Source organism: Oncorhynchus nerka, linkage group LG10 (genome assembly GCF_034236695.1).
Source record: "Oncorhynchus nerka isolate Pitt River linkage group LG10, Oner_Uvic_2.0, whole genome shotgun sequence".
NCBI classification, from domain to species: Eukaryota; Metazoa; Chordata; class Actinopteri; order Salmoniformes; family Salmonidae; genus Oncorhynchus; species Oncorhynchus nerka.
In genome coordinates this window covers 86,264,076-86,287,536 of record NC_088405.1, presented here as the reverse complement: position 1 = coordinate 86,287,536, position 23,461 = coordinate 86,264,076, and the positions used below count along the sequence as shown (strand labels likewise).

The following is a 23,461-nucleotide window of genomic DNA, read 5'->3' as shown; positions in this document are numbered from 1 at the left end:
AGAGAGAAACTGAGATAGAAAGAGAGAAACTGAGATAGAGAGAGAGATAAACTGAGATAGAGAGAAACTGAGATAGAGAGAGAGATAAACAGATAGAGAGAGAAACTGAGGTAGAGAGAGAGATAAACTGAGATAGAGAGAGAGAAACTGAGATAGAGAGAGAGAAACTGAGATAGAGAGAGAGATAAACTGAGATAGAGAGAGAGATAAACTGAGATAGAGAGAGAGATAAACAGATAGAGAGAGAGAGAAACTGAGATAGAGAGAGAGAAACTGAGATAGAGAGAGATATAAACTGAGATAGAGAGAGATATAAACTGAGATAGAGAGAGAGAAACTGAGATAGAGAGAGAGAGAGAAACTGAGATGGAGAGAGATAAACTGAGATAGAGAGATAAACTGAGATAGAGAGAGAGAAATTGAGATAGAGAGAGATAAACAGATATAGAGAAAGAGAAACTGAGATAGAGAGAGAGAAACTGAGATAGAGAGAGATAAACTGAGATAGAGAGAAACTGAGATAGAGAGAGAGATAAACTGAGATAGAGAGAGAGAAACTGAGATAGAGAGAGATATAAACTGAGATAGAGAGAGAGATAAACTGAGATAGAGAGAGAGATAAACAGATAGAGAGATAAACTGAGATAGAGAGAGAGAAACTGAGATAGAGAGAGATAAACAGATAGAGAGAGAAACTGAGATAGAGAGAGAGATAAACTGAGATAGAGAGAGAGATAAACTGAGATAGAGAGAGAGATAAACAGATAGAGAGATAAACTGAGATAGAGAGAGAGATAAACTGAGATAGAGAGAGAGAAACTGAGATAGAGAGAGAGAGAAACTGAGATAGAGAGAGAGAAACTGAGATAGAGAGAGAGAGAAACTGAGATAGAGAGAGAGATAAACTGAGATAGAGAGAGATAAACTGAGATAGAGAGAGAGAAACTGAGATAGAGAGAGATAAACAGATAGAGAGAAAGAGAAACGGAGATAGAGAGAGAGAGAAACAGATATATGGAGAGAGAAACTGAGAAATATGGAGAGAGAAACTGAGATATATGGAGAGAGAAACTGAGATATATGGAGAGAGAAACTGAGATAGAGAGAAACTGAGATATATGGAGAGAGAAACTGAGATATATGGAGAAAGAAACTGAGAGAGAGAGAGAGAGAAAGACTGAGAGAGAGATAATAAAGAGAAATAGAGCCTGTCTCTCTCTTTGTCTCAGTCATTTGACCCTCGGGACCTGAGATGTTATTCACCTCAATGTTATTTATTTATCCTGCTCTGCCAGTGCTCTTTATCCAGACATTACTGGCTCCTGTCCCTTGATCATAGCCTGCCAACAAGATGTCTGATATGTATCTTCAGGACCCACTCCACAGATCTGTTCTCCTGGAACACAATTTCCCTTTACACAGGAGCCCAGCCAAGCTCAGCCTGTGTTTTACTATCAAATCAAATCACATGTTATTTGTCACATGCACCGAATATAACAGGTGTAGACTTTACAGTGAAATGCTTATACTTACAAGCCCTTAACCAACAGGACTACCTAGACGTTTAATGTACTGAACTTTGAAACATATCACTGGTCAAAGGGCATCCCCAGGAGGACGTTAATGCAGGATTTTCAAAGATCACTGATTCCTAGAAGAGTGTACCAATCTTTACACCCTGTGCCCCTAACCAATGGGAATAGCATTTATTTCAGCAAAACAATTAAGTCACGCACAGGGACGATGGAGATGCTAAATGTCAAGACATCAGGCTGTGTCATTGAGCTGAGGGAGATAGTTGTCTGGGCTACTCTGCTGGATCTTTGCTCCCAGGCGTGTGTGATCCTGAAGGCCTTTCCCACTCAGACAAAAACAGACAAACACAAAGCGTGTTCGTTCAAGTGAGGGAGCACACTTACAAACCACATGCAATCAATCACACACACACGCACACACTCACACACACACACACACACCTGTCATACACTATAGTGAAGTTAAGGACACAGCAGAATCACACAATATATTTCCACCTCCTCACTGCCTAAGGCTGCATAGGGTCCACAACAGAGAGAAACCATGAGAGAGCCAGGTGAAACTCACTGTCATCACTGTCATAGTTGGTCAACATTTTGTGATAAACACATACACACACACACACACACACACACACACACACACACACACACACACACACACACACACACACACACACACACACACACACACACACAGAGGGAGAGAGAGAGAGAGAGCCCATGGAATCCTATTTTCCTCTCCTGGAAGAGAGTATTATCATGAATTAATCCACATTGGGCATCACTACAATCTAGTATACTGGTTTTGGAATACACCAGAGGGGTTGGTGTACACCAGAGGGGGTTAGTTGATATACACCAGAGGGGTTGATATACACCAGAGGGGTTGGTATACACCAGAGGGGTTGGTATACACCAGAGGGGGTTAGTTGGTATACACCAGAGGGGTTGGTATACACCAGAGGGGGTTAGTTGGTATACACCAGAGGAGTTGGTATACACCAGAGGGGGTTAGTTGGTATACACCAGAGGGGGTTAGTTGGTATACACCAGAGGGGTTGGTGTACACCAGAGGGGTTGGTATACACCAGAGGGGGTTAGTTGGTATACACCAGAGGGGTTGGTATACACCAGAGGGGGTTAGTTGGTATACACCAGAGGGGTTTAGTTGGTATACACCAGAGGGGTTAGTTGGTATACACCAGAGGGGTTAGTTGGTATACACCAGAGGGGTTGGTGTACACCAGAGGGTTTGGTATACACCAGAGGGGTTGGTATACACCAGAGGGGGTTAGTTGGTATACACCAGAGGGGTTGGTATACACCAGAGGGGGTTAGAGGGGTTGGTATACACCAGAGGGGGTTACACCAGAGGGTTGGTATACACCAGAGGGGGGTTGGTGTACACCAGAGGGGTTGGTATACACTAGAGGGGTTGGTGTACACCAGAGGGGTTGGTATACACCAGAGGGGTTGGTATACACCAGAGGGGTTGGTGTACACCAGAGGGGGTTAGTTGGTATACACCAGAGGGGTTGGTATACACCAGAGGGGTTGGTATACACCAGAGGGGTTTAGTTGGTATACACCAGAGGGGTTTAGTTGGTATACACCAGAGGGGGTTAGTTGGTATACACCAGAGGGGGGTTGGTATACACCAGAGAGGTATACACCAGGGTTAGTTGGTATACACCAGAGGGGTTTAGTTGGTATACACCAGAGGGGTTAGTTGGTATACACCAGAGGGGTTAGTTGGTATACACCAGAGGGGTTAGTTGGTATACACTAGAGGGGTTGGTGTACACCAGAGGGGGTTGGTATACACCAGAGGGGTTGGTATACACCAGAGGGGTTAGTTGGTATACACCAGAGGGGGTTAGTTGGTATACACCAGAGGGGTTGGTATACACCAGAGGGGTTAGTTGGTATACACCAGAGGGGTTATTTGGTATACACCAGAGGGGTTGGTATAACCCAGAGGGGGTTAGTTGGTATACACCAGAGGGGTTGGGTTGGTATACACTAGAGGGGTTGGTGTACACCAGAGGGGTACACCAGAGTTGGTATACACCAGAGGGGTTGGTATACACCAGAGGGGTACACCAGAGGGGTTAGTTGGTATACACCAGAGGGGTTAGTTGGTATACACCAGAGGGGTTAGTTGGTATACACCAGAGGGGTTAGTTGGTATACACCAGAGGGGTTAGTTGGTATACACCAGAGGGGTTAGTTGGTATACACCAGAGGGGTTGTTATACACCAGAGGGGTTAGTTGGTATACACCAGAGGGGTTAGTTGGTATACACCAGAGGGGTTGGTTGGTATACACCAGAGGGGTTAGTTGGTATACACCAGAGGGGTTAGTTGGTATACACCAGAGGGGTTGGTATACACCAGAGGGGTTGGTGTACACCAGAGGGGGTTAGTTGGTATACACCAGAGGGGTTGGTATACACCAGAGGTGGTTAGTTGGTATACACCAGAGGGGTTGGTATACACCAGAGGGGTTAGTTGGTATACACCAGAGGGGTTGGTATACACCAGAGGGGTTAGTTGGTATACACCAGAGGGGTTAGTTGGTATACACCAGAGGGGTTAGTTGGTATACACCAGAGGGGTTAGTTGGTATACACCAGAGGGGTTAGTTGGTATACACCAGAGGGGTTAGTTGGTATACACCAGAGGGGTTAGTTGGTATACACCAGAGGGGTTGGTATACACCAGAGGGGTTAGTTGGTATACACCAGAGGGGTTAGTTGGTATACACCAGAGGGGTTAGTTGGTATACACCAGAGGGGTTGGTATAACCCAGAGGGGGTTGGTATACACCAGAGGGGTTAGTTGGTATACACCAGAGGGGTTAGTTGGTATACACCAGAGGGGGTTAGTTGGTATACACCAGAGGGGGTTGGTATACACCAGAGGGGTTAGTTGGTATACACCAGAGGGGTTAGTTGGTATACACCAGAGGGGGTTGGTATACACCAGAGGGGTTAGTTGGTATACACCAGAGGGGTTAGTTGGTATACACCAGAGGGGTTAGTTGGTATACACCAGAGGGGTTGGTATACACCAGAGGGGTTGGTGTACACCAGAGGGGGTTAGTTGGTATACACCAGAGGGGGTTAGTTGGTATACACCAGAGGGGTTGGTATACACCAGAGGGGTTAGTTGGTATACACCAAGGGGGTTAGTTGGTATACACCAGAGTTTAGGGTATAGTTGGTATACACCAGAGGGGTTAGTTGGTATACACCAGAGGGGTTAGTTGGTATACACCAGAGGGGTTGGTATACACCAGAGGGGTTAGTTGGTATACACCAGAGGGGTTAGTTGGTATACACCAGAGGGGTTAGTTGGTATACACCAGAGGGGGTTAGTTGGTATACACCAGAGGGGTTAGTTGGTATACACCAGAGGGGTTTAGTTGGTATACACCAGAGGGGGTTAGTTGGTATACACCAGAGGGGTTAGTTGGTATACACCAGAGGGGTTAGTTGGTATACACCAGAGGGGTTAGTTGGTATACACCAGAGGGGTTAGTTGGTATACACCAGAGGGGTTTAGTTGGTATACACCAGAGGGGTTAGTTGGTATACACCAGAGGGGTTTAGTTGGTATACACCAAGGGGTTTAGTTGGTATACACCAAGGGGTTTAGTTGGTATACACCAGGGGGTTTAGTTGGTATACACCAAGGGGTTTAGTTGGTATACACCAGGGGGTTTAGTTGGTATACACCAGAGGGGTTAGTTGGTATACACCAGGGGGTTTAGTTGGTATACACCAAGGGGTTTAGTTGGTATACACCAGAGGGGTTAGTTGGTATATACACCAGAGGGGTTAGTTGGTATACACCAAGGGGTTTAGTTGGTATACACAGTTGGTATACACCAAGGGGTTTAGTTGGTATACACCAAGGGGTTTAGTTGGTATACACCAGAGGGGTTAGTTGGTATACACCAAGGGGTTTAGTTGGTATACACCAGAGGGGTTTAGTTGGTATACACCAAGGGGTTTAGTTGGTATACACCAGAGGGGTTAGTTGGTATACACCAGAGGGGGTTTAGGGGGGTTGGTATACACCAGAGGGGTTAGTTGGTGGTATACACCAGAGGGGTTAGTTGGTATACACCAAGGGGTTTAGTTGGTATACACCAGAGGGGTTAGTTGGTATACACCAGAGGGGTTAGTTGGTATACACCAAGGGGTTTAGTTGGTATACACCAGAGGGGTTAGTTGGTATACACCAAGGGGTTTAGTTGGTATACACCAGAGGGGTTAGTTGGTATACACCAGAGGGGTTAGTTGGTATACACCAAGGGGTTTAGTTGGTATACACCAGAGGGGGTTAGTTGGTATACACCAGAGGGGTTAGTTGGTATACACCAGAGGGGTTAGTTGGTATACACCAGAGGGTTTAGTTGGTATACACCAGAGGGGGTTAGTTGGTATACACCAAGGGGTTTAGTTGGTATACACCAGAGGGGTTAGTTGGTATACACCAGAGGGGTTAGTTGGTATACACCAGAGGGGTTAGTTGGTATACACCAGAGGGGTTAGTTGGTATACACCAGAGGGGTTAGTTGGTATACACCAGAGGGGTTAGTTGGTATACACCAGAGGGGTTGGTGTACACCAGAGGGGGTTAGTTGGTATACACCAGAGGGGGGTTTAGTTGGTATACACCAGAGGGGTTTAGTTGGTATACACCAGAGGGGTTAGTTGGTATACACCAGAGGGGTTTAGTTGGTATACACCAGAGGGGTTAGTTGGTATACACCAGAGGGGTTAGTTGGTATACACCAGAGGGGTTAGTTGGTATACACCAGAGGGGTTGGTATACACCAGAGGGGGTTAGTTGGTATACACCAGGGTTTAGTTGGTATACACCAGAGGGGTTAGTTGGTATACACCAGAGGGTTAGTTGGTATACACCAGAGGGGGTTGGTATACACCAGAGGGGGTTAGTTGGTATACACCAGAGGGGTTGGTATAACACCAGAGGGGTTAGTTGGTATACACCAGAGTTGGTATACACCAGGGTTGGTTGGTATACACCAGAGGGGTTAGTTGGTATACACCAGAGGGGTTATTTGGTATACACCAGAGGGGTTGGTATAACCCAGAGGGGGTTAGTTGGTATACACCAGAGGGGTTGGTTGGTATACACCAGAGGGGGTTAGTTGGTATACACCAGAGGGGTTAGTTGGTATACACCAGAGGTGGTTAGTTGGTATACACCAGAGGGGTTGGTATACACCAGAGGGGTTAGTTGGTATACACCAGAGGGGTTGGTATAACCCAGAGGGGGTTAGTTGGTATACACCAGAGGGGTTGGTTGGTATACACCAGAGGGGTTAGTTGGTATACACCAGAGGGGTTAGTTGGTATACACCAGAGGGGTTAGTTGGTATACACCAGAGGGGTTAGTTGGTATACACCAAGGGGTTTAGTTGGTATACACCAAGGGTTTAGTTGGTATACACCAGGGGGTTTAGTTGGTATACACCAAGGGGTTTAGTTGGTATACACCAGGGGGTTTAGTTGGTATACACCAGAGGGGTTAGTTGGTATACACCAGGGGGTTTAGTTGGTATACACCAAGGGGTTTAGTTGGTATACACCAGAGGGGTTAGTTGGTATACACCAAGGGGTTTAGTTGGTATACACCAGGGGGTTTAGTTGGTATACACCAAGGGGTTTAGTTGGTATACACCAAGGGGTTTAGTTGGTATACACCAGAGGGGTTAGTTGGTATACACCAAGGGGTTTAGTTGGTATACACCAGAGGGGTTTAGTTGGTATACACCAAGGGGTTTAGTTGGTATACACCAGAGGGGTTAGTTGGTATACACCAAGGGGTTTAGTTGGTATACACCAGAGGGGTTAGTTGGTATACACCAGAGGGGTTAGTTGGTATACACCAAGGGGTTTAGTTGGTATACACCAGAGGGGTTAGTTGGTATACACCAGAGGGGTTAGTTGGTATACACCAAGGGGTTTAGTTGGTATACACCAGAGGGGTTTAGTTGGTATACACCAGAGGGGTTTAGTTGGTATACACCAGAGGGGTTAGTTGGTATACACCAGAGGGGTTAGTTGGTATACACCAGAGGGGTTAGTTGGTATACACCAGAGGGGTTAGTTGGTATACACCAGAGGGGTTAGTTGGTATACACCAGAGGGGTTAGTTGGTATACACCAGAGGGGTTAGTTGGTATACACCAGAGGGGTTAGTTGGTATACACCAAGGGGTTTAGTTGGTATACACCAGAGGGGTTAGTTGGTATATACCAGAGGGGGTTAGTTGGTATACACCAGAGGGGTTAGTTGGTATACACCAGAGGGGTTTAGTTGGTATACACCAGAGGGGTTAGTTGGTATACACCAGAGGGGTTAGTTGGTATACACCAGAGGGGTTAGTTGGTATACACCAAGGGGTTTAGTTGGTATACACCAAGGGGTTTAGTTGGTATACACCAGGGGGTTTAGTTGGTATACACCAGAGGGGTTAGTTGGTATACACCAGGGGGTTTAGTTGGTATACACCAAGGGGTTTAGTTGGTATACACCAGAGGGGTTAGTTGGTATACACCAGAGGGGTTTAGTTGGTATACACCAGGGGGTTTAGTTGGTATACACCAAGGGGTTTAGTTGGTATACACCAGAGGGGTTAGTTGGTATACACCAAGGGGTTTAGTTGGTATACACCAGAGGGGTTTAGTTGGTATACACCAAGGGGTTTAGTTGGTATACACCAGAGGGGTTAGTTGGTATACACCAAGGGGTTTAGTTGGTATACACCAGGGGTTTAGTTGGTATACACCAGAGGGGTTAGTTGGTATACACCAAGGGGTTTAGTTGGTATACACCAGAGGGGTTAGTTGGTATACACCAGAGGGGTTAGTTGGTATACACCAAGGGGTTTAGTTGGTATACACCAGAGGTTTAGTTGGTATACACCAAGGGGGGGTATAGGGGTTTGGTATACACCAAGGGGTTTAGTTGGTATACACCAGAGGGGTTAGTTGGTATACACCAGAGGGGTTAGTTGGTATACACCAAGGGGTTTAGTTGGTATACACCAGAGGGGTTAGTTGGTATACACCAGAGGGGTTAGTTGGTATACACCAGAGGGGGTTAGTTGGTATACACCAGAGGGGTTAGTTGGTATACACCAGAGGGGTTAGTTGGTATACACCAGTTAGGGGTTAGTTGGTATACACCAGAGGGGTTAGTTGGAGGGGTTAGTTGGTATACACCAAGGGGTTTAGTTGGTATACACCAGAGGGGGTTAGTTGGTATACACCAGAGGGGTTAGTTGGTATACACCAAGGGGTTAGTTGGTATACACCAGAGGGGTTAGTTGGTATACACCAGAGGGGTTAGTTGGTATACACCAGAGGGGTTAGTTGGTATACACCAGAGGGGTTAGTTGGTATACACCAGAGGGTTTAGTTGGTATACACCAGAGGGGTTAGTTGGTATACACCAGAGGGGTTATTTGGTATACACCAGAGGGGTTGGTATACACCAGAGGGGGTTAGTTGGTATACACCAGAGGGGTTAGTTGGTATACACCAGAGGGGTTAGTTGGTATACACCAGAGGGGTTTAGTTGGTATACACCAGAGGGGGTTAGTTGGTATACACCAGAGGGGTTAGTTGGTATACACCAGAGGGGTTAGTTGGTATACACCAGAGGGGTTAGTTGGTATACACCAGAGGGGTTAGTTGGTATACACCAGAGGGGTTTAGTTGGTATACACCAGAGGGGTTTAGTTGGTATACACCAGAGGGGTTAGTTGGTATACACCAGAGGGGTTAGTTGGTATACACCAGAGGGGTTTAGTTGGTATACACCAGAGGGGTTAGTTGGTATACACCAGAGGGGGTTAGTTGGTATACACCAGAGGGGTTAGTTGGTATACACCAGAGGGGTTAGTTGGTATACACCAGAGGGGGTTGGTATACACCAGAGGGGTTAGTTGGTATACACCAGAGGGGTTAGTTGGTATACACCAGAGGGGGTTAGTTGGTATACACCAAGGGGTTTAGTTGGTATACACCAGAGGGGTTAGTTGGTATACACCAGAGGGGTTAGTTGGTATACACCAGAGGGGGTTTGGGGGTTAGTTGGTATACACCAGAGGGGTTAGTTGGTATACACCAGAGGGGTTTAGTTGGTATACACCAGAGGGGTTAGTTGGTATACACCAGAGGGTTTAGTTGGTATACACCAAGGGGTTTAGTTGGTATACACCAGAGGGGTTTAGTTGGTATACACCAGAGGGGTTAGTTGGTATACACCAGAGGGGTTAGTTGGTATACACCAGAGGGGTTTAGTTGGTATACACCAGAGGGGTTAGTTGGTATACACCAGGGGTTAGTTGGTATACACCAGAGGGGTTAGTTGGTATACACCAGAGGGGTTTAGTTGGTATACACCAGAGGGTTGGTTGGTATACAAGGGGTTTAGTTGGTATACACCAGAGGGGTTAGTTGGTATACACCAGAGGGTTTAGTTGGTATACACCAGAGGGGTTTAGTTGGTATACACCAGAGGGGTTTAGTTGGTATACACCAGAGGGGTTTAGTTGGTATACACCAGAGGGGTTAGTTGGTATACACCAGAGGGGTTAGTTGGTATACACCAAGGGGTTTAGTTGGTATACACCAGAGGGGTTTAGTTGGTATACACCAAGGGGTTTAGTTGGTATACACCAGAGGGGTTAGTTGGTATACACCAAGGGGTTTAGTTGGTATACACCAAGGGGTTTAGTTGGTATACACCAGAGGGGTTAGTTGGTATACACCAAGGGGTTTAGTTGGTATACACCAGAGGGGTTAGTTGGTATACACCAGAGGGGTTAGTTGGTATACACCAAGGGGTTTAGTTGGTATACACCAGAGGGGTTAGTTGGTATACACCAAGGGGTTTAGTTGGTATACACCAGAGGGGTTAGTTGGTATACACCAGAGGGGTTAGTTGGTATACACCAGAGGGGTTAGTTGGTATACACCAGAGGGGTTAGTTGGTATACACCAGAGGGGTTAGTTGGTATACACCAGAGGGGTTAGTTGGTATACACCAGAGGGGTTAGTTGGTATACACCAGAGGGGTTAGTTGGTATACACCAGAGGGGTTAGTTGGTATACACCAGAGGGGTTAGTTGGTATACACCAGAGGGGTTAGTTGGTATACACCAGAGGGGTTAGTTGGTATACACCAGAGGGGTTAGTTGGTATACACCAGAGGGGTTAGTTGGTATACACCAGAGGGGTTAGTTGGTATACACCAGAGGGGTTTAGTTGGTATACACCAGAGGGGTTAGTTGGTATACACCAGAGGGGTTAGTTGGTATACACCAGAGGGGTTAGTTGGTATACACCAGAGGGGTTTAGTTGGTATACACCAGAGGGGTTAGTTGGTATACACCAGAGGGGTTAGTTGGTATACACCAGAGGGGTTAGTTGGTATACACCAGAGGGGTTAGTTGGTATACACCAGAGGGGTTAGTTGGTATACACCAGAGGGGTTAGTTGGTATACACCAAGGGGTTTAGTTGGTATACAGAGGGGTTTAGTTGGTATACACCAAGGGGTTTAGTTGGTATACACCAGAGGGGTTTAGTTGGTATACACCAGAGGGGTTAGTTGGTATACACCAAGGGGTTTAGTTGGTATACACCAGAGGGGTTTAGTTGGTATACACCAGAGGGGTTAGTTGGTATACACCAAGGGGTTTAGTTGGTATACACCAGGGGGTTTAGTTGGTATACACCAAGGGGTTTAGTTGGTATACACCAGGGGGTTTAGTTGGTATACACCAAGGGGTTTAGTTGGTATACACCAAGGGGTTTAGTTGGTATACACCAGAGGGGTTAGTTGGTATACACCAAGGGGTTTAGTTGGTATACACCAGAGGGGTTAGTTGGTATACACCAAGGGGTTTAGTTGGTATACACCAGAGGGGTTAGTTGGTATACACCAGAGGGGTTAGTTGGTATACACCAAGGGGTTTAGTTGGTATACACCAGAGGGGTTAGTTGGTATACACCAGAGGGGTTAGTTGGTATACACCAAGGGGTTTAGTTGGTATACACCAGAGGGGGTTAGTTGGTATACACCAGAGGGGTTTAGTTGGTATACACCAGAGGGGTTAGTTGGTATACACCAGAGGGGTTAGTTGGTATACACCAAGGGGTTTAGTTGGTATACACCAGAGGGGTTAGTTGGTATACACCAGAGGGGTTAGTTGGTATACACCAGAGGGGGTTAGTTGGTATACACCAGAGGGGTTAGTTGGTATACACCAGAGGGGTTAGTTGGTATACACCAGAGGGGTTAGTTGGTATACACCAGAGGGGTTAGTTGGTATACACCAGAGGGGTTAGTTGGTATACACCAGAGGGGTTAGTTGGTATACACCAGAGGGGTTAGTTGGTATACACCAGAGGGGTTAGTTGGTATACACCAGAGGGGTTAGTTGGTATACACCAGAGGGGTTAGTTGGTATACACCAGAGGGGTTTAGTTGGTATACACCAGAGGGGTTAGTTGGTATACACCAGAGGGGTTAGTTGGTATACACCAGAGGGGTTAGTTGGTATACACCAGAGGGGTTAGTTGGTATACACCAGAGGGGTTAGTTGGTATACACCAGAGGGGTTAGTTGGTATACACCAGAGGGGTTAGTTGGTATACACCAGAGGGGTTAGTTGGTATACACCAGAGGGGTTAGTTGGTATACACCAAGGGGTTTAGTTGGTATACACCAAGGGGTTTAGTTGGTATACACCAGGGGGTTTAGTTGGTATACACCAGAGGGGTTAGTTGGTATACACCAGAGGGGTTTAGTTGGTATACACCAGGGGGTTTAGTTGGTATACACCAGAGGGGGTTAGTTGGTATACACCAGAGGGGTTGGTATACACCAGAGGGGTTAGTTGGTATACACCAGAGGGTTTATTTGGTATACACCAGAGGGGTTGGTATAACCCAGAGGGGGTTAGTTGGTATACACCAGAGGGGTTGGTTGGTATACAGCAGAGGGGTTAGTTGGTATACACCAGAGGGGTTAGTTGGTATACACCAGAGGGGTTGGTATACACCAGAGGGGGTTAGTTGGTATACACCAGAGGGGTTAGTTGGTATACACCAGAGGGGTTGGTATACACCAGAGGGGTTAGTTGGTATACACCAGAGGGGTTAGTTGGTATACACCAGAGGGGGTTAGTTGGTATACACCAGAGGGGGTTAGTTGGTATACACCAGAGGGGTTAGTTGGTATACACCAGAGGGGTTAGTTGGTATACACCAGAGGGGTTAGTTGGTATACACCAGGGGGTTTAGTTGGTATACACCAGAGGGGTTAGTTGGTATACACCAGGGGTGGTATACACCAGAGTATAACCCAGAGGTTGGTATACACCAGAGGGGTTAGTTGGTATACACCAGAGGGGTTAGTTGGTATACACCAGAGGGGTTAGTTGGTATACACCAGAGGGGTTAGTTGGTATACACCAAGGGGTTTAGTTGGTATACACCAGAGGGGTTTAGTTGGTATACACCAAGGGGTTTAGTTGGTATACACCAGAGGGGTTAGTTGGTATACACCAAGGGGTTTAGTTGGTATACACCAGAGGGGTTAGTTGGTATACACCAGAGGGGTTAGTTGGTTGGTATACACCAGAGGGTTTAGTTGGTATACACCAGAGGGGTTAGTTGGTATACACCAGAGGGGTTAGTTGGTATACACCAAGGGGTTTAGTTGGTATACACCAGAGGGGTTAGTTGGTATACACCAGAGGGGTTTAGTTGGTATACACCAGAGGGGTTTAGTTGGTATACACCAGAGGGGTTAGTTGGTATACACCAGAGGGGTTTAGTTGGTATACACCAGAGGGTTTAGTTGGTATACACCAGAGGGGTTAGTTGGTATACACCAGAGGGGTTTAGTTGGTATACACCAGAGGGGTTAGTTGGTATACACCAGAGGGGTTTAGTTGGTATACACCAGAGGGGTTAGTTGGTATACACCAGAGGGGTTAGTTGGTATACACCAGAGGGGTTTAGTTGGTATACACCAGAGGGGTTAGTTGGTATACACCAGAGGGGTTAGTTGGTATACACCAGAGGGGTTAGTTGGTATACACCAGAGGGGTTAGTTGGTATACACCAAGGGGTTTAGTTGGTATACACCAGAGGGGTTAGTTGGTATACACCAGAGGGGTTAGTTGGTATACACCAGAGGGGGTTAGTTGGTATACACCAGAGGGGTTAGTTGGTATACACCAGAGGGGTTAGTTGGTATACACCAGAGGGGTTAGTTGGTATACACCAGAGGGGTTAGTTGGTATACACCAGAGGGTTAGTTGGTATACACCAGAGGGGTTAGTTGGTATATACCAGAGGGGGTTAGTTGGTATACACCAGAGGGGTTAGTTGGTATACACCAGAGGGGTTTAGTTGGTATACACCAGAGGGGTTAGTTGGTATACACCAGAGGGGTTAGTTGGTATACACCAGAGGGGTTTAGTTGGTATACACCAGAGGGGTTTAGTTGGTATACACCAGAGGGGTTTAGTTGGTATACACCAGAGGGGTTAGTTGGTATACACCAGAGGGGTTTAGTTGGTATACACCAGGGGTTTAGTTGGTATACACCAGAGGGGTTAGTTGGTATACACCAAGGGGTTTAGTTGGTATACACCAGAGGGGTTAGTTGGTATACACCAGAGGGGTTTAGTTGGTATACACCAGAGGGGTTAGTTGGTATACACCAAGGGGTTTAGTTGGTATACACCAGGGGGTTTAGTTGGTATACACCAGAGGGGTTAGTTGGTATACACCAAGGGGTTTAGTTGGTATACACCAGAGGGGTTAGTTGGTATACACCAGGGGTTTAGTTGGTATACACCAGAGGGGTTTAGTTGGTATACACCAGAGGGGTTAGTTGGTATACACCAGAGGGGTTAGTTGGTATACACCAGGGGTTAGTTGGTATACACCAGAGGGGTTAGTTGGTATACACCAGGGGTTTAGTTGGTATACACCAGAGGGGTTAGTTGGTATACACCAGAGGGGTTTAGTTGGTATACACCAGAGGGGTTAGTTGGTATACACCAGAGGGGTTAGTTGGTATACACCAGAGGGTTTAGTTGGTATACACCAGAGGGGTTAGTTGGTATACACCAGAGGGGTTAGTTGGTATACACCAGAGGGGTTAGTTGGTATACACCAGAGGGGTTAGTTGGTATACACCAGAGGGGTTTGGTTGGTATACACCAGAGGGGTTAGTTGGTATACACCAGAGGGGTTAGTTGGTATACACCAGAGGGGTTAGTTGGTATACACCAGAGGGGGTTGGGGTTGGTATACACCAGGGGTTTAGTTGGTATACACCAGAGGGGTTAGTTGGTATACACCAGAGGGGTTAGTTGGTATACACCAGAGGGGGTTGGTATACACCAGAGGGGTTAGTTGGTATACACCAGAGGGGTTAGTTGGTATACACCAGAGGGGTTAGTTGGTATACACCAGAGGGGTTAGTTGGTATACACCAGAGGGGTTTAGTTGGTATACACCAGGGGTTAGTTGGTATACACCAGAGGGGTTAGTTGGTATACACCAGAGGGGTTAGTTGGTATACACCAGAGGGGTTTAGTTGGTATACACCAGAGGGGTTAGTTGGTATACACCAGAGGGGTTTAGTTGGTATACACCAGAGGGGTTTAGTTGGTATACACCAGGGGTTTAGTTGGTATACACCAGGGGGTTGGTATACACCAGAGGGGTTAGTTGGTATACACCAGAGGGGTTTTGGTTGGTATACACCAGAGGGGTTAGTTGGTATACACCAGAGGGTTTATTTGGTATACACCAGAGGGGTTGGTGTACACCAGAGGGGGTTAGTTGGTATACACCAGAGGGGGTTAGTTGGTATACACCAGAGGGGTTGGTATACACCAGAGGGGTTAGTTGGTATACACCAGAGGGGTTGGTTGGTATACACCAGAGGGGTTAGTTGGTATACACCAGAGGGGTTAGTTGGTATACACCAGAGGGGTTGGTATACACCAGAGGGGTTAGTTGGTATACACCAGAGGGGTTAGTTGGTATACACCAGAGGGGTTAGTTGGTATACACCAGGGGTTAGTTGGTATACACCAGAGGGGTTAGTTGGTATACACCAGAGGGGTTAGTTGGTATACACCAGAGGGGTTAGTTGGTATACACCAGAGGGGTTAGTTGGTATACACCAGAGGGGTTAGTTGGTATACACCAGAGGGGTTAGTTGGTATACACCAAGGGGTTTAGTTGGTATACACCAAGGGTTTAGTTGGTATACACCAGGGGGTTTAGTTGGTATACACCAAGGGGTTTAGTTGGTATACACCAGGGGGTTTAGTTGGTATACACCAGAGGGGTTAGTTGGTATACACCAGAGGGGTTAGTTGGTATACACCAGAGGGGTTTAGTTGGTATACACCAGAGGGGTTAGTTGGTATACACCAAGGGGTTTAGTTGGTATACACCAGGGGGTTTAGTTGGTATACACCAAGGGGTTTAGTTGGTATACACCAAGGGGTTTAGTTGGTATACACCAAGGGGTTTAGTTGGTATACACCAGAGGGGTTAGTTGGTATACACCAGAGGGGTTTAGTTGGTATACACCAAGGGGTTTAGTTGGTATACACCAGAGGGGTTAGTTGGTATACACCAAGGGGTTTAGTTGGTATACACCAGAGGGGTTAGTTGGTATACACCAGAGGGGTTAGTTGGTATACACCAGAGGGGTTTAGTTGGTATACACCAGAGGGGTTAGTTGGTATACACCAGAGGGGTTAGTTGGTATACACCAGAGGGGTTTAGTTGGTATACACCAGAGGGGTTAGTTGGTATACACCAAGGGGTTTAGTTGGTATACACCAGAGGGGTTAGTTGGTATACACCAGAGGGGTTAGTTGGTATACACCAGAGGGGTTGGTATAACCCAGAGGGGGTTAGTTGGTATACACCAGAGGGGTTGGTTGGTATACACCAGAGGGGTTAGTTGGTATACACCAGAGGGGTTAGTTGGTATACACCAGAGGGGTTAGTTGGTATACACCAGAGGGGGTTAGTTGGTATACACCAGAGGGGTTAGTTGGTATACACCAGAGGGGGGTTAGTTGGTATACACCAGAGGGGTTAGTTGGTATACACCAGAGGGGTTTAGTTGGTATACACCAGAGGGGTTAGTTGGTATACACCAGAGGGGTTGGTATACACCAAGGGGTTAGTTGGTACACCAGAGGGGGTTAGTTGGTATACACCAGAGGGGTTAGTTGGTATACACCAGAGGGGTTAGTTGGTATACACCAGAGGGTTAGTTGGTATACACCAGAGGGGTTTAGTTGGTATACACCAGAGGGGTTAGTTGGTATACACCAGAGGGGTTAGTTGGTATACACCAGAGGGGTTAGTTGGTATACACCAGAGGGGTTAGGGGTTAGTTGGTATACACCAGAGGGGGGTTACACCAGAGGGGTTGGTATACACCAGAGGGGTTAGTTGGTATACACCAGAGGGGTTAGTTGGTATACACCAGAGGGGTTAGTTGGTATACACCAGAGGGGTTAGTTGGTATACACCAGAGGGGGTTGGTATACACCAGAGGGGTTAGTTGGTATACACCAGAGGGGGGTTGGTATACACCAGAGGGGGGTTAGTTGGTATACACCAGGGGGTTAGTTGGTATACACCAGAGGGGTTAGTTGGTATACACCAGAGGGGGGTTAGTTGGTATACACCAGAGGGGTTAGTTGGTATACACCAGAGGGGTTAGTTGGTATACACCAGAGGGGTTAGTTGGTATACACCAGAGGGGTTAGTTGGTATACACCAGAGGGGTTAGTTGGTATACACCAGAGGGGTTTAGTTGGTATACACCAGAGGGGTTAGTTGGTATACACCAGAGGGGTTAGTTGGTATACACCAGAGGGTATACACCAAGGGTTTAGTTGGTATACACCAGGGGTTTAGTTGGTATACACCAAGGGGTTTAGTTGGTATACACCAGAGGGGTTAGTTGGTATACACCAAGGGGTTAGTTGGTATACACCAGAGGGGTTTAGTTGGTATACACCAGAGGGTTTAGTTGGTATACACCAGGGGTTAGTTGGTATACACCAAGGGGTTTAGTTGGTATACACCAGAGGGGTTAGTTGGTATACACCAGAGGGGTTAGTTGGTATACACCAGAGGGGTTTAGTTGGTATACACCAAGGGGTTAGTTGGTATACACCAGAGGGGTTAGTTGGTATACACCAGAGGGGTTAGTTGGTATACACCAGAGGGGTTTAGTTGGTATACACCAGGGGTTTAGTTGGTATACACCAGAGGGGTTTAGTTGGTATACACCAGAGGGTTTAGTTGGTATACACCAGAGGGTTTAGTTGGTATACACCAGAGGGGTTAGTTGGTATACACCAGAGGGGTTAGTTGGTATACACCAAGGGGTTGGTTAGGGGGGGTTGGTATACACCAGAGGGGTTAGTTGGTATACACCAGAGGGGTTAGTTGGTATACACCAGAGGGGTTGGTATACACCAGAGGGGTTAGTTGGTATACACCAGAGGGGTTGGTTGGTATACACCAGAGGGGTTAGTTGGTATACACCAGAGGGGTTAGTTGGTATACACCAGAGGGGTTGGTATACACCAGAGGGGTTAGTTGGTATACACCAGAGGGGGGTTAGGGGTTGGTATACACCAGGGTTAGTTGGTATACACCAGAGGGGTTAGTTGGTATACACCAGAGGGGTTAGTTGGTTGGTATACACCAGAGGGGTTAGTTGGTATACACCAGAGGGGGGTTACACCAGAGGGGTTAGTTGGTATACACCAGAGGGGTTAGTTGGTATACACCAGAGGGTTAGTTGGTATACACCAGAGGGGTTAGTTGGTATACACCAGAGGGGTTGGTATAACCCAGAGGGGGTTAGTTGGTATACACCAGAGGGGTTGGTTGGTATACACCAGAGGGGTTAGTTGGTATACACCAGAGGGGGTTAGTTGGTATACACCAGAGGGGTTAGTTGGTATACACCAGAGGGGTTAGTTGGTATACACCAAGGGGTTTAGTTGGTATACACCAAGGGTTTAGTTGGTATACACCAGGGGGTTTAGTTGGTATACACCAAGGGGTTTAGTTGGTATACACCAGGGGGTTTAGTTGGTATACACCAGAGGGGTTAGTTGGTATACACCAGGGGGTTTAGTTGGTATACACCAAGGGTTTAGTTGGTATACACCAGAGGGGTTTAGTTGGTATACACCAAGGGGTTTAGTTGGTATACACCAAGGGGTTTAGTTGGTATACACCAGAGGGGTTAGTTGGTATACACCAAGGGGTTTAGTTGGTATACACCAGAGGGGTTTAGTTGGTATACACCAAGGGGTTTAGTTGGTATACACCAGAGGGGTTAGTTGGTATACACCAGAGGGGTTAGTTGGTATACACCAAGGGTTTAGTTGGTATACACCAGAGGGGTTAGTTGGTATACACCAAGGGGTTTAGTTGGTATACACCAGAGGGGTTAGTTGGTATACACCAGAGGGGTTTAGTTGGTATACACCAGAGGGGTTAGTTGGTATACACCAAGGGGTTTAGTTGGTATACACCAGAGGGGTTAGTTGGTATACACCAAGGGGTTTAGTTGGTATACACCAGAGGGGTTAGTTGGTATACACCAGAGGGGTTAGTTGGTATACACCAAGGGGTTTAGTTGGTATACACCAGAGGGGTTAGTTGGTATACACCAGAGGGGTTAGTTGGTATACACCAAGGGGTTAGTTGGTATACACCAGAGGGGTTAGTTGGTATACCACCAGAGGGGTTAGTTGGTATACACCAGAGGGGTTAGTTGGTATACACCAGAGGGGTTAGTTGGTATACACCAGAGGGGTTAGTTGGTATACACCAGAGGGGTTTAGTTGGTATACACCAGAGGGGTTAGTTGGTATACACCAGAGGGGTTTGGTATACACCAGAGGGGTTAGTTGGTATACACCAGAGGGGTTAGTTGGTATACACCAGAGGGGTTAGTTGGTATACACCAGAGGGGTTAGTTGGTATACACCAAGGGGTTTAGTTGGTATACACCAAGGGGTTTAGTTGGTATACACCAGGGGGTTTAGTTGGTATACACCAGAGGGGTTAGTTGGTATACACCAGGGGGTTTAGTTGGTATACACCAAGGGGTTTAGTTGGTATACACCAGAGGGGGTTAGTTGGTATACACCAGAGGGGTTAGTTGGTATACACCAGGGGTTTAGTTGGTATACACCAGTATACACCAAGGGGTTTAGTTGGTATACACCAGAGGGGTTTAGTTGGTATACACCAGGGGAGTTGGTATACACCAAGGGGTTTAGTTGGTATACACCAGAGGGGTTTAGTTGGTATACACCAGAGGGGTTAGTTGGTATACACCAGAGGGGTTTAGTTGGTATACACCAGAGGGGTTAGTTGGTATACACCAGAGGGGTTAGTTGGTATACACCAAGGGGTTTAGTTGGTATACACCAGAGGGGTTAGTTGGTATACACCAAGGGGTTTAGTTGGTATACACCAGAGGGGTTAGTTGGTATACACCAGAGGGGTTAGTTGGTATACACCAAGGGGTTTAGTTGGTATACACCAGAGGGGTTAGTTGGTATACACCAGAGGGGTTAGTTGGTATACACCAAGGGGTTTAGTTGGTATACACCAGAGGGGTTAGTTGGTATACACCAGAGTTGGGGGTTAGTTGGTATACACCAGAGGGGTTAGTTGGTATACACCAGAGGGGGGTTAGTTGGTATACACCAGAGGGGTTTAGTTGGTATACACCAGAGGGGTTAGTTGGTATACACCAGAGGGGTTAGTTGGTATACACCAGAGGGGGTTAGTTGGTATACACCAGAGGGGTTAGTTGGTATACACCAGAGGGGTTAGTTGGTATACACCAAGGGGTTTAGTTGGTATACACCAGAGGGGGTTAGTTGGTATACACCAGAGGGGTTAGTTGGGGTTAGTTGGTATACACCAGAGGGGTTAGTTGGTATACACCAGAGGGGTTTAGTTGGTATACACCAGAGGGGTTAGTTGGTATACACCAGAGGGGGTTTAGTTGGTATACACCAGAGGGGTTAGTTGGTATACACCAGAGGGGTTTAGTTGGTATACACCAAGGGGTTTAGTTGGTATACACCAGAGGGGTTAGTTGGTATACACCAAGGGGTTTAGTTGGTATACACCAGGGGTTTAGTTGGTATACACCAGGGGTTTAGTTGGTATACACCAGTTGGTATACACCAGAGGGGGTTAGTTGGTATTGGTATACACCAAAGGGGTTTAGTTGGTATACACCAGGGGAGGGGTTAGTTGGTATACACCAGAGGGTTAGTTGGTATACACCAGAGGGGTTGGTATACACCAGAGGGGGTTAGTTGGTATACACCAGAGGGGTTAGTTGGTATACACCAGAGGGGTTAGTTGGTATACACCAAGGGGTTTAGTTGGTATACACCAGAGGGGTTAGTTGGTATACACCAGGGGTTGGGGGTTTAGTTGGTATACACCAGAGGGGTTAGTTGGTATACACCAGAGGGGTTAGTTGGTATACACCAAGGGGTTTAGTTGGTATACACCAGGGTTAGTTGGTATACACCAGGGTTAGTTGGTATACACCAGAGGGGGTTGGTATACACCAAGGGGTTTAGTTGGTATACACCAGAGGGGTTAGTTGGTATACACCAGAGGGGTTGGTATACACCAGAGGGGGTTAGTTGGTATACACCAGAGGGGTTAGTTGGTATACACCAGAGGGGTTAGTTGGTATACACCAGAGGGGTTAGTTGGTATACACCAGAGGGGTTTAGTTGGTATACACCAGAGGGGGTTAGTTGGTATACACCAGAGGGGTTAGTTGGTATACACCAGAGGGGTTAGTTGGTATACACCAGAGGGGTTAGTTGGTATACACCAGAGGGTTTAGTTGGTATACACCAGAGGGGTTAGTTGGTATACACCAGAGGGGGGTTAGTTGGTATACACCAGAGGGTTTAGTTGGTATACACCAGGGGTTTAGTTGGTATACACCAAGGGGTTTAGTTGGTATACAGAGGGGGTTAGTTGGTATACACCAGAGGGGTTAGTTGGTATACACCAGGGGGTTTAGTTGGTATACACCAAGGGGTTTAGTTGGTATACACCAGAGGGGTTAGTTGGTATACACCAAGGGGTTTAGTTGGTATACACCAGGGGGTTTAGTTGGTATACACCAAGGGGTTTAGTTGGTATACACCAAGGGGTTTAGTTGGTATACACCAGAGGGGTTAGTTGGTATACACCAAGGGGTTTAGTTGGTATACACCAGAGGGGTTTAGTTGGTATACACCAGAGGGGTTAGTTGGTATACACCAGAGGGGTTAGTTGGTATACACCAGAGGGGTTAGTTGGTATACACCAGAGGGGTTTAGTTGGTATACACCAGAGGGGTTAGTTGGTATACACCAAGGGGTTTAGTTGGTATACACCAGGGGGTTTAGTTGGTATACACCAGAGGGGTTAGTTGGTATACACCAGAGGGGTTAGTTGGTATACACCAGAGGGGTTTAGTTGGTATACACCAGAGGGGTTAGTTGGTATACACCAGAGGGGTTAGTTGGTATACACCAGAGGGGTTAGTTGGTATACACCAAGGGGTTTAGTTGGTATACACCAGAGGGGTTAGTTGGTATACACCAGAGGGGTTTAGTTGGTATACACCAGAGGGGTTAGTTGGTATACACCAGGGGGTTTAGTTGGTATACACCAAGGGGTTTAGTTGGTATACACCAGAGGGGGTTAGTTGGTATACACCAGAGGGGTTGGTATACACCAGAGGGGTTAGTTGGTATACACCAGAGGGTTTATTTGGTATACACCAGAGGGGTTAGTTGGTATATACCAGAGGGGTTAGTTGGTATACACCAGAGGGGTTAGTTGGTATACACCAGAGGGGTTTAGTTGGTATACACCAGAGGGGGTTAGTTGGTATACACCAGAGGGGGTTAGTTGGTATACACCAGAGGGGTTAGTTGGGGTTAGTTGGTATACACCAAGGGGTTTAGTTGGTATACACCAGAGGGGTTTAGTTGGTATACACCAGAGGGGTTAGTTGGTATACACCAGGGGGTTTAGTTGGTATACACCAAGGGGTTTAGTTGGTATACACCAGAGGGGTTAGTTGGTATACACCAAGGGGTTTAGTTGGTATACACCAGAGGGGTTAGTTGGTATACACCAAGGGGTTAGTTGGTATACACCAGAGGGGTTTAGTTGGTATACACCAGAGGGGTTTAGTTGGTATACACCAGAGGGTTTAGTTGGTATACACCAGAGGGGTTAGTTGGTATACACCAAGGGGTTTAGTTGGTATACACCAGAGGGGTTAGTTGGTATACACCAAGGGTTTAGTTGGTATACACCAGAGGGGTTTAGTTGGTATACACCAGAGGGGTTAGTTGGTATACACCAGAGGGGTTAGTTGGTATACACCAAGGGGTTTAGTTGGTATACACCAGAGGGGTTAGTTGGTATACACCAGAGGGGTTAGTTGGTATACACCAGAGGGGTTAGTTGGTATACACCAGAGGGGTTAGTTGGTATACACCAGAGGGGTTTAGTTGGTATACACCAGAGGGGTTAGTTGGTATACACCAGAGGGGTTAGTTGGTATACACCAGAGGGGTTAGTTGGTATACACCAGAGGGGTTAGTTGGTATACACCAGAGGGGTTAGTTGGTATACACCAGAGGGGTTAGTTGGTATACACCAGAGGGGTTTAGTTGGTATACACCAGAGGGGGTTAGTTGGTATACACCAGAGGGGTTAGTTGGTATACACCAGAG

General features: G+C 46.8%; 1 protein-coding gene across 1 annotated transcript in view; it reads left to right on the top strand.

Moving 5' to 3' along the window:
- Window positions 1-23,461, top strand: part of LOC115136201 (serine/threonine-protein kinase 32A-like) — a 97,036-nt gene that overhangs the window by 47,726 nt on the left and 25,849 nt on the right. The window lies entirely within an intron of this gene.